The 15,291-nt window shown below is 48.3% G+C and overlaps 1 pseudogene; it reads left to right on the top strand.

The window, feature by feature from the left end:
- The first annotated feature begins 408 nt into the window (after positions 1-408).
- Positions 409-14,541, top strand: LOC149271931 (synaptotagmin-10-like; annotated as a pseudogene).
- The last annotated feature ends 750 nt before the right edge of the window (positions 14,542-15,291 follow it).

Consider the following 15,291-nt stretch of genomic DNA (forward strand, 5'->3'; position numbering starts at 1 on the left):
CCTCCCACTATACATTGACACCTCCCAGTATACAATGACACCACCCACTATATAGTGACACCTCCCATTTTACACTCCCCCCCCTATACAGTGACACCCTCTACATTACAGTGACACCTCCTGCTGTACACTGACACGCCCCATGCACCGCACTCTTCGGTATCCCCATACCCTGCCCCTGTACATGCCCCGCCCTTGACCTTGCAGCGGACCAATGTCTGTCTCTCGCACGTGGCTCCCTCTCAGCCCGTTCTGCGCTCTCATTGGTTGCCCCGTCTGACTCCGTTCTCTATAAAGCTCTGCAGCCCGCGCCGGCAGCAGTGTGATCCGTTTCGGAGCCGGGCGAATGGTTGTTCTCTGGGGCTGCTGCTGCCTTTCTGCCCGGCCCTGGCGCTGCCCGCTGGGGACATGAGTTTCCACAAGGAGGACGGGCTGAGCCTGTGCCAGAAGGCGCTGCAGATCGTGTCCGAGCTGTGCCTGGGAGGGCAGGTGGAGTGGGACAAGTGCACCGGGATCTTCCCCCGGAGCAGCCAGGGGGCAGGCAGCACAGGTAGGCTGCAGGCGTGTGACATTCCCGGGGTGCATGCAACATGTCAGGGCTACAGGGGGGGGGGGGCTACATGCATGTAACATGTCAGAGGTGCAGCATACAGCATACTGGAGGTACAGAAAAAAACCCTGCATGTATATAACATTCCAAAGGTACATGGGAACTGCGTGCAGACTACGTACCAGGGGTCTGGGGAACCTGCATGCTTGTAACATGCCAGGGGCTCAGCATGCATGTAACATTCCAGGGGTTCAGGGGCTGAGCATGCATGTGACATGCGGAGGGTTCAGCTTGCGTGTGACATGCTAGGGGTACAGGGAACCTGTGTGCATGTAAAATATTTTCTTCCATATAGACACATGTGTACTACATGTTTGCAGTAGAGTGAATTACATGTATGTGTGAGACTCGGTGCTACAGACTCAGCACATCCATGCGTGTTTGCAGACAGGAGACCTATTGACATGTCCGGGAATCGGCAGTCACGCTCTCCCGCCGTCTCACTTCTCAGCGGACCTGTTGCTGCAGCTGCTGCAGAGAGAAGCGACGGAACGCGCTGCACACGGAAGCCCCTGCGTGCTCTCTGTAATTGCCCCTCGGGTTGCAGCCCCGCAGCGCCCTGTCCTGCGATAACTCTGCATTGTAAGCGGTTAAATCGCCCGGAATGCAGCCTGCGCCGTAATCCTGCGCGGCCGATCGCTGCATTTCTTTTACGTGAGTCACAGCTGAAAAGTTTCAGACCTGAATCCAGTCATTCCGGCTATAAATAAAATGCATTCCGGCAACCCCCCAACATGCCAACGGACGGGGGTGTTCCAGCAATCGCATACATGTATCATGTTTTATTCCTGCGCATATCAGAGCCCCTGCAGGGCAGTCACAACCCCATCTCACCCTTACAGGGTTAACTGCCCGTTTGTGGCTGAGAGGCAGATGTCCCAATATATTGCCATGCCTTAACGAGCAGTTTGGCATTCACGTGGTTAAATGCTCCGCTCTGCATTGCGTGTTGCGCCGCTGTGTCCTTTGTTGCGCTCCGAGGACGGTCTCCGGGCGCCCGGTCAGCGATTATTCGTTGGAATAAAGAATCGTTGATTTGTGTTCCGTAGCTGCTATAGTAACCGGCGTCTTTATCTCTGCTGTTCGGCGGCAAACGGCTCTGCACTTCTTACCCGATCATCACGAGAATGAAAACGACCTCCGAGCACACGCCGGGGATCACGGCGCTCCACACCCCAATTATTATCTGACCGGGAGCCATGATGGCAACGAGCCGCGGATAGCGAATTAAACTTGCATAGAACCCGCCGGCAGATCGGCCCCATCCGGCCCCCGTCTAGTCGCCCGTTTCTCCTGCTGTAACGACTCAAACCTTAATCAGTCGTTGGTCTCGTCTTAGATTCAGGAGCCGTATGTCTATCCCATGCATGTTTAATCCGCTCACTGTATTACCCTCTACCACTTCTGCTGGGAGGCTGTTCCACTTATCTGGAAACAATGTGTCGCTGGCTGTGCAGTTGGATCTGTGGCGTCCGTAACTTAATTATTCCTCCCCAGTAAGCTGCTCCTTCTCTATTGTTAAGTTACTGATCGGTTTAAGCAGCCTTTTTAAGAGGGGGGGGGGGTGCAGCAAGCTCCTCCCTTCTCATTTAGGGAGGCCCCTAAATAAAACACGTAACCAAGCATTTGCCTGTTTTTTTTATACGTTATTTGCAAAATCCTATTTCCGTGGAAATGCCGCTGGAGACGACCTTTTGGGGCCTCGCGGGAGAAGCGGCGATCGAATTATTTATAGAGCAGCCGCCTCTGATAGAAAGAAAAACGCAAATAGGGGCCGGGACCTGGATCTCACCGCGCGGCGCTGACTGCGCTCCGGAATGTTCTAGAATATGTTTCGGACTTAAAGGGGAGTCCTGTGGAAAATATATACTTCTCCTTGACTATAACCCGCCCCCCCTAGTGCCATATACGACAATATAACCCGCCCCCCCTAGTGCCATATACGACAATATAACCCGCCCCCCCTAGTGCCGTATACGGCAATATAACCCGCCCCCCCTAGTGCCGTATACGGCAATATAACCCGCCCCCCTAGTGCCGTATACGACAATATAACCCGCCCCCCTAGTGCCGTATACGACAATATAACCCGCCCCCCTAGTGCCGTATGCGGCAATATAACCCGCCCCCCTAGTGCCGCATACAGCAATATAACCCGCCCCCCAAGCGCCGTATACGGTAATATAACCCGCCCCCCAGGCGCTGTATACGTTAATATAACCCGCCCCCCAAGCGCAGTATACGTTAATATAACCCGCCCCCCCCAGTGCCATATTGGGTAATATAAACCACCCCCCAGTGCTGTATACAGTAATATAACGCCCCAGCGCTGTATAAAGTAAAAACCCCAAGGAGTCGGGGCACTTAACGATCTTATTAGACGCTTGTTGCAACTTTAATAAACTCTCTGCAGCCGTTCTCTCACGCGCTTTACTGTCTCCTTAAAGGCTCATTAACTGTAAGGAATACAAACACTTGTTTGAAATTCTGAATCAATCTCCAGATGCAGAGCTCAGCCGAGCCTCAGCAGATCCCAAGCTCAGCGGCCTCTAAACGCTGCCTGTCCCAGGGGCCGACCGCGTTCGCGATGCAGAAATGTGGCCGCTTAAACACCAGCATTTTCATTCATAATGCTTATTATTTCTCAAGCCTGAACCATGCGCAGCGCTGCCCCGGCAGGGTATATGCTGGCAAACGGGATATAACTGTATTGCCCGAGAGAGGCCAATCTAGTCTGCCTGCTTCTCTTGATGTAAAGACTCAAACCTTGGTGGCACAGACAGGCTGTTTAGGGGGCAGAGATGGCACAGGGAGGCTGCTTGGGGGCAGAGATGGCACAGGGAGGCTATTTAGGGGGCAGAGATGGCACATACAGGCTCCTTGGGGGCACAGACAAGCTGTTTGGGGCAAAGGTGGCACTGTGGGACATGTTGCTTGTAAAGCTGGGGTGCTCTGGGGTAATTTTTGCACCAGGGCCCTGCAGTTTCTAGTTACACCCCTTGTGTGCCATGGGGGCACGTGGGCTCGACCACGCAATAAAATACAGGGGCTGGTAAATATTTCCAGGCCTGCTTTTCATTCCCAGTCGGGCCCTGAAGGCTCGGTGTAAGGTGAAGCCCGGAACCTTTGCGCATGCTGCTGTAAATAATTCAATCATCAGCTTCCTTTTCGGTTCCAGAGTGTGTTCTCCGCGTGTTTCTGGGTGCTGGAAGGTTGTTTGTTCTAGAATCCTGTCGCGATTCCATCTGCAGAGTAATAAGCCTCTTAATTGGCTCTTTTGATGGCCGCGGAAAGGTCAGCGCAACAAACTAGATGGAAAGTGCAGTCATTAGAGATACGCGCACGTTCCTGGAATCTCCTAATGAGATCTCTTCAAACAAACGCTTGGCTTCCGCAGGAGCCGCCAGCAGAATTATACTCTCCTCCCACCTTCTGAAGCAGTCGTCGGGAGCCACCAACATCTGGTGACGTCTCGAGGGCCGCCAGCTCCTTTAAATATGTCTTTAAACGAGCTCCCCCCTTAAAAGAAAACTGTTGCCATCACAGCAGAACTTTACCATTGTTTTGCAGATGTTTAGTGGCAGAACCAGCATTATCTGATCAATTTCCTGTCTTGAAGTCCACGCCCTCTTCCTCCTCCTCCTCCCACCCTTACAAAGGCTGCCTGAACCAATCAGAACCAATCAGCAACTTAAGAGATCTCAGTAAATCATGCAGGTCCAGAGAACAGTAAGTTGAGATGGATGCTCCCACGCGACACACAGAGAGGGGGGGTTCTAATGTGCATATAATGCTTATTTCACTGCGTAAAGAACATGACGGGGGTTCGTTTAGTGTATAGAAAATATTTAAATCTTTTTAATTGGAAAAACCACGATTTGGTTGAATCTGAATGAATGTCAGAGAAGATATTCCATCAGATCCCGGCACGACCTCCCCTGGCAGAATAACGCGGCTGATACTTTGTAACGATTGTTAACGTGAGAACGTCTGTCTCTTTCTCTCGGTTTCCCGGCAGATATCTCGGTCAGTCTCCTGGCGGTGGTGGTCAGCTTCTGCGGCCTCGCTCTGCTGGTCGTCTCCCTCTTCGTCTTCTGGAAGCTCTGCTGGCCCTGTTGGCGGAGGAAGCCGGCCACATGCACCAATCACGCGGCCCCGCAGTGCGTCCCGAGCGCCCCCCCGGAAGTTGTGGAGACGAATGAGAAAAAAGAGATCAAGCAAAACGGGAAGAACTCGGTGAAAGTGCTGGAAGCGGCGATGAAGATCAGCCACACGTCGCCGGATATACCGGCCGAGGTCCAGAACGCCTTGAAGGAACATCTGATGAAACATGCGCGGATCCAGAGACAGACCACCGAGCCGGCCTCTTCATCCAGGTAAGAAAATAAAATCCTTCAACAATGTGACACTTGGTACAATCAAATATTCCTCCGTTAATGCTTGGAAAATGGTTTATGAAAAGGTTGTCTTTACAAGGATACTCCTCCCAGCAGTGGGAGCTGTGATCTGCGGTGGATTTTCTCAGTAGTTTCGTATTCATTGATTCGCTTGGGCAACACAAGTAAAAAAAAAAAATAGATAAAAAAATCTGATTCTCATGAATTACAAGAGGCAGCCGGCATTGAGGATGGGTGGGCTTCTGCCTCCTGGGGGGCTGGTATCGGAAGGGTCTGAGATACTTAGGGGCAGAATTTTCTTCCCTTGTCTTTCCACATATGGCCACAAGGTGGCGTCTAGCGTCAGATTCAGGCAGTGATCCCCCCCTACTAGATCCATTGTTTGCTCCTGCAGTGTTTGCTCCATGCGAGCGTCTGTCGCACGTTACTATACCAAGTGCATTGAGCTGTATATATACCGTATATCTCTGTATATAACATCTCCATCTATAAAGACCTTAATCAGTCGTTGGTCTCGTCTTAGATTCAGGAGCCGGATGTCTATCCCATGCATGTTTAATCCCCTCACTGTATTACCCTCTACCACTTCTGCTGGGAGGCTGTTCCATTTATCTGCCACCTTATTAGTAAGGCAAAAAACCTGAGTACTAGAGACCAAGAAAATGAAGTTTTTTTTAATACAGCCCAAAAAACTATTAGGTCTGGCTAAGAGCCACGTGGCTAGTGGACCCATTGTTTGTGTGACTCGGCTAAGAAAATTCAGCGTACTAACCTCTGGCCTAAGGAAGTAACAAATGAACGGACATATCTTCTGAGTTATTTATTAATTATATAGCGCCGTCATGTCTGCGGCGCTGTACAACGGGCAGCTGAAAGAGCTTACAATCTAGAAGAATTGTATTTTTCTATAGAATTTTGCTTGCAGTTCTGATGAAGAAAAATATTTTTTTTTTTTTTACGTGATGGTCGGTGACAGGCGGGAATTACATCGAAATCACTAAAGGTTCAGACAATGTGCGAAAAATAAACCAAAACGCGCAACTCGTTTTCTGCAAAATCCACGCGATTGTTTCGGGGTAATTTGGCAGACAAAAGGACAACTTTAATTGAAAAGAAGCCGTCGCGGGAGGAGTCCTGTGCGTAGAAACCGCCGGGAAATGTGGTTTTTTAATCTTGTGGGGGAATTTGCAGGCCAGGCGTAAAGAGAAAATAAAGGCAATTTGTAATTTTGTGTTTTATCTGCTGGTAAAACATTATGGAGTAACCCTTTGTGGGCTGGAAGTTTGGGTGGTGTGTCTGGCAGGACCTGGCACGGCGTGGGTTAACGCCGGTGAAAATGACATCATTACTCTGCTCTGATTACACCAAGGATCTGTCGATTTGCAGATCTCATTTGGTTGCGTCAGCCGTAAGAAGCATAATTAAAAATAATCTAGCATTTTTTAAAGATTTTTATATATATATATATATGTGTGTGTGTGTGTGTGGAAAAAAAAATCTAAAAAAAAAATCTGATTTTAACAGAAAGAATACACTGAATTTATATATCTTTTCTTTTTCCAGCTGTGAAATTGTTGGGGCGGGGGGGGCATAATGTGGAAATAAATAAATAAATTAAAGGGCCTCAGTAAAGAATGAGTTTAAAGTACTTTATTATTATTTAATCATTTTTAATTTTAATATGTATTATATGTATGAAAGAGTATTTTCATGCATTCTAAAAAAAAAAAAAAAAAAAAAAAAAGGCCAGAAAATATAGCTTAGGTAGAAGCTGCAGCTGCCCTCCTCTTTGACAGTTCTTGCCACTGATTGGCTGCAGGAAGCAGCCAATCAGTGGCAGGAAAGTGCTCCCATTGCAGTCAGTGGGTGGGCTTTCCTCACATGCACACGGGGGTCTCAATGGGTCCGGAGGTGGGGTTGATAGGCAGGAAGTATATCACGTGCATGGAGAAGTATGTGGGGTGGGGGAGGGGCTATTAGAGTCCAAATCACAAACTGCACTTGGTTTAAATAAATTGGGTCGTTTTACTGTGGAACGCTTGCTTTTGATATCCGGTATTTTATTAAATGTATTTTATTTTTGCAGTTTCTCCTACTTATTAACCATTTTTTGTTGTTGTTGTTGTTCTGGTCCGACCCAAGTCCTACGTGCACCTGTTAAACCCCTTCTCTCTTTACGGCAGAGCTTGTTCGGCTCCAGGCATTTTATCGTTTAACGCAGTCATTTTTAGATGTTCCTGGTTGTGCCGGGTTCCGAGGTTCTGCCCGTCGGTCCTGAGGACGCCACAATAGTCCAGGTTTCAGGAGCCGTTCAACCTGCAGGTCAGACTCGTGTTGTCGAGAGGACTTAAGGACCAACGCTGAGAACATCTGACCCAGACGTCCCCTTTAAAGCAAATGAGCACGGAATGCTTAAAGATAACCCGAACACCCAGATTTTTACCGGTTTGGGTGAAGCTTTATGTTTGGGAGGCGGTGGAATGAACGTCCGTTTTGAGTTATACGATAGTTGGGGTTCCTCTCCAAATGTTCATTTCATCTTCATACCCGGAGGTGATGATCCGTCCCGGCCTCGCGCGTCCAAATTCCATCTTCTTCATTCATCCGATTATCATCCCTTCTGTATCGAGACAGGAGGAACGTCTCCACTAAATGACGATCTACCCAAATTAAACTCAATGTCTTCTCCAGCAGCATCTAATCTAATAAACCGCTGATCGCTTGTGGATGGAATACATTGTATCTCGTTACGGTTCCATGTGATATTATTGTATCCCCCTTTTTTATTTTATATTTTTTTTTATGAATCCAGGCACAATTCTTTCCGGAGACACCTGCCGCGCAGATGCAAGTGTCCAGCGTGGACCTTCAGTATGGGCGCGGACCTCTACAGCGAGGAGAGACCACCACGAGCATCGGCCGGATAAAGCCGGAGCTCTACAAGCAGAAGTCGGTGGATTCCGAGGACAACAAGAAGGAAGACCGTAAAGACCTGCGGGACGTTAAACTTTACCCTGAGCTACGATTACGAAAACGAGCTCCTGGTCGTCCGAATCCTCAAGGCTTTGGAACTTCCCGCCAAGGACTTGTGCGGGACGTCCGACCCTTACGTCAAGATCTATCTCCTGCCCGATCGCAAGAAGAAGTTCAGACTCGGGTCCACAGGAAGACGTTAAACCCCGTGTTCGACGAGACGTTTCAGTTCCCCGTCGCGTACGACCAGCTGAGCAGTAGGAAGCTGCACTTCAGCGTGTACGACTTTGACCGCTTTTCTAGACATGATATGATTGGGGAAGGTTATCCTGGATAATTTGTTTGAAGTCTCGGACCTCTCCAGGAAGCCACGGTGTGGAAAGACATCTACTGTGCCACGTCAGTAAGTATTACCCCCCCCCCCCCGTAGTGTCTTCCAGCGATGCGTAATCCCTGCCCAATCTCTCATCATGAGTTAAATATATAAATATATCATTTTACAGACTTTTGTTCTCTAGATTTGTGTGTTTGGATTCGTATGAATGTCTGAAAATGAGGAGGGAGCCCCAACGCAACCAACAAAAATAGGAGAGGAGACCTTTTTTTCCCTCCTACACTCAGTGTCTCCCTAACTTCTGCGACAGCCACTCGTCCTGCTCAGCTGCTTCTTCTCCGCTCCTCCAGGCTCTCCGCCTGCGTTATTTTGGGCTCCTCTGAGTATTCCCGGAGCCTCCGCGCTCACCGTGGGGGCATCCCCCCCCCCCCATTCCTCCAGATATGGTAGGGGTTGTTGCTGTGCTGAGCGCAGAGGCTCCGGGAGCCCAGAATAAAGCAGCGGAGAGCTGGGAGAAGCGGAGAAGGAGATGGAAAAGTGGTTGTCGGAGGGGGTACAGAGAGCGAGTGACAACTGATTTCCTTTCTGCATAAATAAAAATCCCTCCGAATTGCGTCCGAAAGGAAATTAATTGTCCGAAAACAAAACGAAGAATTAGCCCGAAGCGTTTTTGGTCCATTTGCACAAATCTACTTTTATCCGTCTGTTGCAGAACCCAACAATTGGCTTTTTAAATGAATATTTGCTTGAATTCTGGTGGGTTCAGAAGCGGTGCCACCATTTAAGCAGCTGCACTGGTACGCCGCAGGCTGATTAGCGGACGTTCCTTCCGTTATGGAGACCGTGGCGATAAATGTATGGGAATGCAGGAAGCTACAATGTATAGAAATGTCGAGAACAGAGGTTGCTATGGCGATACCACTAAACCATTATAAATAACCACAATGGGATCTGACGCCTGTCCCCATCGTACACGTGTGTGATCCGCGGTGTGATTCCTAGTTGACGCAACATGCCATAGAGTGAAGAGGTCCGGTGCGTGTGGCACGCGTTGTTACCTCTGTGTCGTCCTTTGCGTGTCGCTCGCGTGTCTACGTTGGTGTTTCCGTGTATCGTCAAAAGAGAGGCTTTTAAAAGCGGTTCGCAGGAAGGGCTCGCGGTTTGATGATGTCGTGTGATGCTGTGATGTGTAAATTAACCCATTTAATGCCACGTGGGCGTAGAAAGCACTGTGTACCCCACTTTGCTCCGTGTCTCCGTTTCCGTGTGCGCGGCGCGGGTTACATGTGATCCGCTCTTTATGGGACTGACCTTTTCCATTAAATGTCTTTTAAACAAAGTATCAGTGTTCCCGTTTATTCTTTAAAACTCACCTTGTTCTCCCGAACGGGATCCCCCGTGGCTCCGGCAGCGCGCATGACCACGTGTCGATCGGACCCATTGCGCGGAAACCGGTGGGGGGGGGGGCTCCATATGATACATTTATTACAAACAAATAGAAAATACAAAAAAATTACAATTTGTATAAAAAATAAATTAATTAAAAATTAAACATACGTTTCAGATGGGGGGTATTTTTGGGACACAAATTCTGCACCCCTTTAATTTGGCGTCGTTCCACAAGTTAGCGGCCGCCTCTGCTGGTCGGTGGGGTTATACACGGTCCTGGCGGACGGATCGCCTGCAAAAAAACTTGCCGGGGCTTTTCGGTTTAGCCTCCACAACTATTGCCCCGCACAGGGCATTCTTTAAAGCTAAGGGAGCCCAAGGTATTGTGAACTAAGTCAACCTGCATTCAAGCAGGGATTGCAGGAGGAAAGCACCAGTCGGGACGCTCGGATATCATTTAATCAGAGGAGAATATAAAGGAGTTGGCTCCAGGCTGTGTGACCCCAGAATCTGCCCATTTGCCCCGAGACTGGGGTAAGACTCGGGGGCAAATTCTGACCATTCCTGGTACGGGAAAAGCCAGCCACATATTTAGTATTTGCCTTTCTCTTGTTGGATAACGTTGGGGAATATTGTAACTGTTACCCCAAAAGTGCACACAGGGGACCCGTCTATAGCTTATTATTAATTGCTATATATAGCGCCATCATATTCTGTAACGCTGTACAATGGGTTAAAAAAACATATAAAACATTTCTTTAAGGAGGTCCGATCCGGGCTCGTCGCTAATAATGAATCATCTGCATTAAAAAAAAACAAGAAAACAGCAATTATAGCAAATCCAAAGCGAAGTTCTAATTAAGAACGGATTTTCCATCTGCGGACGTTAATGACCTTTCACCCGATAGAAATATTAATAGCTGCCGAGTCACCTGGGCTTCGCTTTCAGGCACCGATCACGACTTAAACGTTATATTTAGGGATTAACTTCAAATCGTTGTTTATCAGATTCCAACAATTGGGGAAAATATGAATTCTGCCCCCCCCCCCCCCCATTACCGGTTCTCCCCTTTACATTTATATGAAAAAAATCTACGATAAAAATATTTGGTAAAAATATTCCGAAAGCCCTGATTTAAACTTAAATCGCTTCCCTTTAATACAGAATAATTAAACTTTTCCATAATTCACTTATTCAGAATGAGAAAAAATAATTGAAGTCGGCTTGGGACTGATTAATGAGTGAGAAGTACTCGGTATGTACATGCGCCACGGTGCAGAGAGACTCCGCGCGGAACGCGTCGCCGCGATCACCTTTAATTATCTTCTAATTATCCGCCCAAATTCTATAAACTACAGACTGCGGATCATTTAACCCCCTAATTCCTGGAATACTTTGCACGTCCCTGTGGCTATCATAGAAACCCAGAACCCCTCTGGCAGATCGGCCCCATCCGGCCCCCGTCTAGTCTCCCGTTTCTCCTGCTGTAGAGACTCAAACCTTAATCAGTCGTTGGTCTCGTCTTAGATTCAGGAGCCGTATGTCTTTCCCATGCATGTTTAATACCCTCACTGTATTACCCTCTACCACCTCTGCTGGGACGCTGCTCCACTCACCTACCACCCTCTCAGTAAAGTAAAACATCATTACATTCTTACAGGGAACGTGCAGGAAATTCCAGTGTAAATGTTTGAATGTCTTTTTTTTTGTGAAAGATGATAATTTGTGTTTTTTGTTCCTTCCGTTCTTCCTAGGAGAGCGTCGACCTCGGTGAGATTATGTACTCCTTGTGCTACCTGCCCACGGCGGGGAGGATGACTCTAACCGTTATCAAGTGTCGGAACCTCAAGGCCATGGATATCACCGGCTCCTCCGGTACGTCACGGACCCGAACGTCCGGACCCCCGCCCCCCAAACACAGACGGGGGGGACGTTTCTTCTTACATAGAAACGTTTCATTGATTTCCTCACAGATTGGGTTCTTTATTATAATATTTTTTACTAGATTCAGCATCGCAGGCTGTACAGCACCGGGAGCCATTGTACAGCGCTGTGGTATATGATGGCGCTATATAAAATGATAATTAATAATTGTGTCCTTTTTGGATGTTACTTTGTATCCGGCGTGTTACATCAGACCAATCTAGCAGTTGATTCGCCGGTTTACCTTCCCAACTAGTGATTTCACACAATGACTTCCTGTCACACAGTGACCTCACTTCCTGTCTGCCGTAGTGAACGTGTCAAGCACTGAATAAAAATATGGGTGGCTCCCATCAAATGCAGTCGTTGGTCTCGTTCGGGATTTTAAGACGCCTCCATTAACACGGCAAATAATATTAGTAAATTGCCAACTATCAACATTCGTTGATTAGATTCCTGATATTTATTTTAAACCTAAAATGTCTTTTTTTCCATGTTTTTCGTGCGCCGCAGACCCCTACGTGAAAGTCTCGCTGATGTGTGAAGGTCGCAGGCTGAAGAAACGGAAAACCACCACGAAAAAGAGCACCCTGAACCCGGTGTATAACGAGGCCATTATATTCGACATCCCCCCCGAAAACATGGACCAAGTCAGCCTGTCCATAGCGGTGATGGATTACGACAGGTGAGCCCCGTTTCCGCCATGTTTCCTGTAAAATGAGGTCATCGTTTATCGTTTTTATACCTTTTCTGTAAATTAAGACGTTTGTTATCATCCTGGGGGGGGGGGTCGCGGAACAAAGAACGTGATTATTACTCAAATAATGTTTAAAAAATGCTCATTGCTGTTGGTAAGAACAGGCCGGGGGTATCTGACCCGGTGTGAGGGCAGTAAACGGATTCTTACGTCTCTAACAGATACTCTGATCGGTCTCTCCTCTCTATCTGCGCGTCTAATTACCCCTCTGCCGGGAGCAGGCACCGCCCCGGCACTCAGAGGGTTAAGTGAACAGGTAGGACGGTGAATCTGTAACAGACTTGTTACCGGGGGCATCGCTTCGTTTAATTACCAGCCCCAGGGGTAATAAGAACTGGACTCCTTGTTCCTGATCTGTTATTCTGGGATCCGTCGCTGCAGGAAAGGGTTAAATTGGCTCGGGAGCCGAGGCTGATCGATCCGTATTGATTCAGGAGCTGTCCCTCTGGACTTAATGACAGTTCATTTTAAGCTCTTCTTAATGAGACATCCGACTAGAGAGGGGGAGGGCTGCATCTTTGGGCTGGAGGGTAGGAGAGGACCAGACTCCCAGCAGAGGTGGTAGAGGGTAATACAGTGAGGGTATTAAACATGCGCGGGATAGACATACGGCTCCTGAATCTAAGACGAGACCAACGACTGATTAAGGTTTGAGTCTTTACAGCGGGGGCCGATCTGCCAGAGGGTTCTATGTTAATTCCGGCCCCTGCAGAACATCTTTGGCTGCCCGGAGCTTTAGCTGTTGTCTTGGTTACAGATTCCCTGTCTTTCTGGGGAAATCTGTTTAAGAACAGTCCTGGGGCAAAGTTCTAAATGTGGAGCCGTCCGCGGGGGCCTCACAGCGGTTTCCATGAAAACTGGCAAGTATAAAAATAGCCCCTTTGTATTAAATGCCCCTGGTGTGTGGTGAAGATCCCTCGCATGAACGCCGGGCCAGCGAACGGAGCGTCTGTGAATCTCTCGGGTAGAAAGAGAAGGGCAAGTGACGTATCTTCCCTCCGAGAGAGGTGTGTGCGCGTAAGGGGTTAATCCATCCAAAGAGATGTTCAACAGCTGTCTAGTTAAAGTGCCATAAAACCTATACTTAAGAAAACCGCCAATCACTCCGGCATCGTCCAATCATGCGTCAGGTCCCGACAGCGAGAGTCCAAGAGCGCCGGGAGACATTAAACGATCCGCCAACATACCATGGGGTTCTTTCACGCTGATCTGTCTCCTTCCTGTATGTCGTGTTGGATGTTTGTGGGATATATATATATATATATATATATATATATATATATATATATATATATATATATATATATATACAGGGGTGTCCAACCTGCGGCCCTCCAGCTGCTGCAGGACTACATCTGCCAGGCCCTTAGCTGAAAGAGGATTATGGGAGATGTAGTCCTGCAGCAGCTGGAGGGCCACAGGTTGGACACCCCTGGTATACAGGGCCGGCCCAAGGCAAAATGCCTCCTGGGGCGAATTTTAAAATGCCGCCCCCCCCCCCTGTACTTACCTTTCAGCAGTCCTGCGGCGAGTCTCCCTGTTTGAGGTCATCTTCCGGCACTCAGCATTACAAGCCGGCACCGAGACCGAACAGGGAGACTCGCCGCAGAGGAGAGAGAGAGAGAGAGGCGCGCCGAGCGGGTACTGACAGCTTGGTAAGCGAAAACCACTCGGCGCCCCTTTCTCTCTCTTTCGCTTTAAAAAAAAAATACAAAAGGGCTTGGGGCAAAGTGCCGCCCCTCCAAAAGTGCCGCCTGGAGCGGTTGCCCCACTCGGCTCCATTGTTGGGCTGGCCCTGCTGGTATAATAAAGCCTAACATGTGGTCTCCTCCTTGCGCAGGGTCGGACACAACGAAGTCATCGGAGTCTGTAGAACCGGACTAGATGCCGAAGGACTTGGCCAAGACCACTGGAACGAAATGTTGGCTTATCCACGAAAACCGATTACTCACTGGCATCCACTGGTGGAGGTAAAACGGTTAATGAAAGGGTTAAAAGTGTTTTTTATTAAAGGATAGCCAAATACACAATGCCTGTATTATTAAATAACCAACCCCCCCCATCATTTTTTTTTTTTTTTTTTAGCTCCCTGGTCGCGCAACAAGCTTCGATAGTCAAGGATCCTGCTCTTCGCCGAAACCACCCCCTACACCGTAAGCACCCGCCGGGGGCAACTTCACGCCAACAACAGACGTGTCCCGTTAGAGCGGAGACGGAGACAGACAAACCCCGGCGCAAGTTCATCGCACAACGTCCAACCGGCAACGAATCCGTAGCAAACGCCACTCACCGGATTCATCATTCTGGAGGGACCGGCAGAAGATGGGACGTGGAGTCTGCACAGGAACCGTGAGAATGTTCTTTTAGGTTCTAACCCGTAACATATGGATCATCGAACCGAAATATTTGATGTTCCGTTCCAATTCCTCTCAGGAGTCTTACATCAAAGTATTTTAAAATACCCAGGGGGGGCACCGGCAGATGAGACGGGGTATTGGGGAGTTCTCCTACAAACGACCTTGGGATGAGCCGTTGAGCAAGCCAGCGACACAGGAATAATAAAAAAAAAATCCTGTATCTGGAACAATGTTAACAACGTTTATTTTAGGAGCACGGAACCTTCGTGAGAAGAATGTTCCGTTCCGCCTCTTAGAGAATCGGTAACGGTATTTGGAAGCAGTCGGAAATGATTCGCCCGGTAACTAAATAACCGCATTTTTTGATTTCTGATTGGGTTTTTTTTTTGTAATATTTATTTTTGGGGTTGTTGGAAAAATTGAAAATGCCTACATGTATTATACCCGTGTTTGTGAAATTCTCTATGGCTTGTGGACTTGACCAATTTTTTCTGTATTTTTAAATTTTATTTAATTTTTTTTTAGCCAAAAATGTAGCCGGGAAAAGTAA

This window comes from Sceloporus occidentalis, unplaced genomic scaffold, assembly GCF_023333645.1.
Source record: "Sceloporus occidentalis isolate IW3139 unplaced genomic scaffold, rSceOcc1.0.p SCAF_444, whole genome shotgun sequence".
NCBI lineage: Eukaryota > Metazoa > Chordata > Lepidosauria > Squamata > Phrynosomatidae > Sceloporus > Sceloporus occidentalis.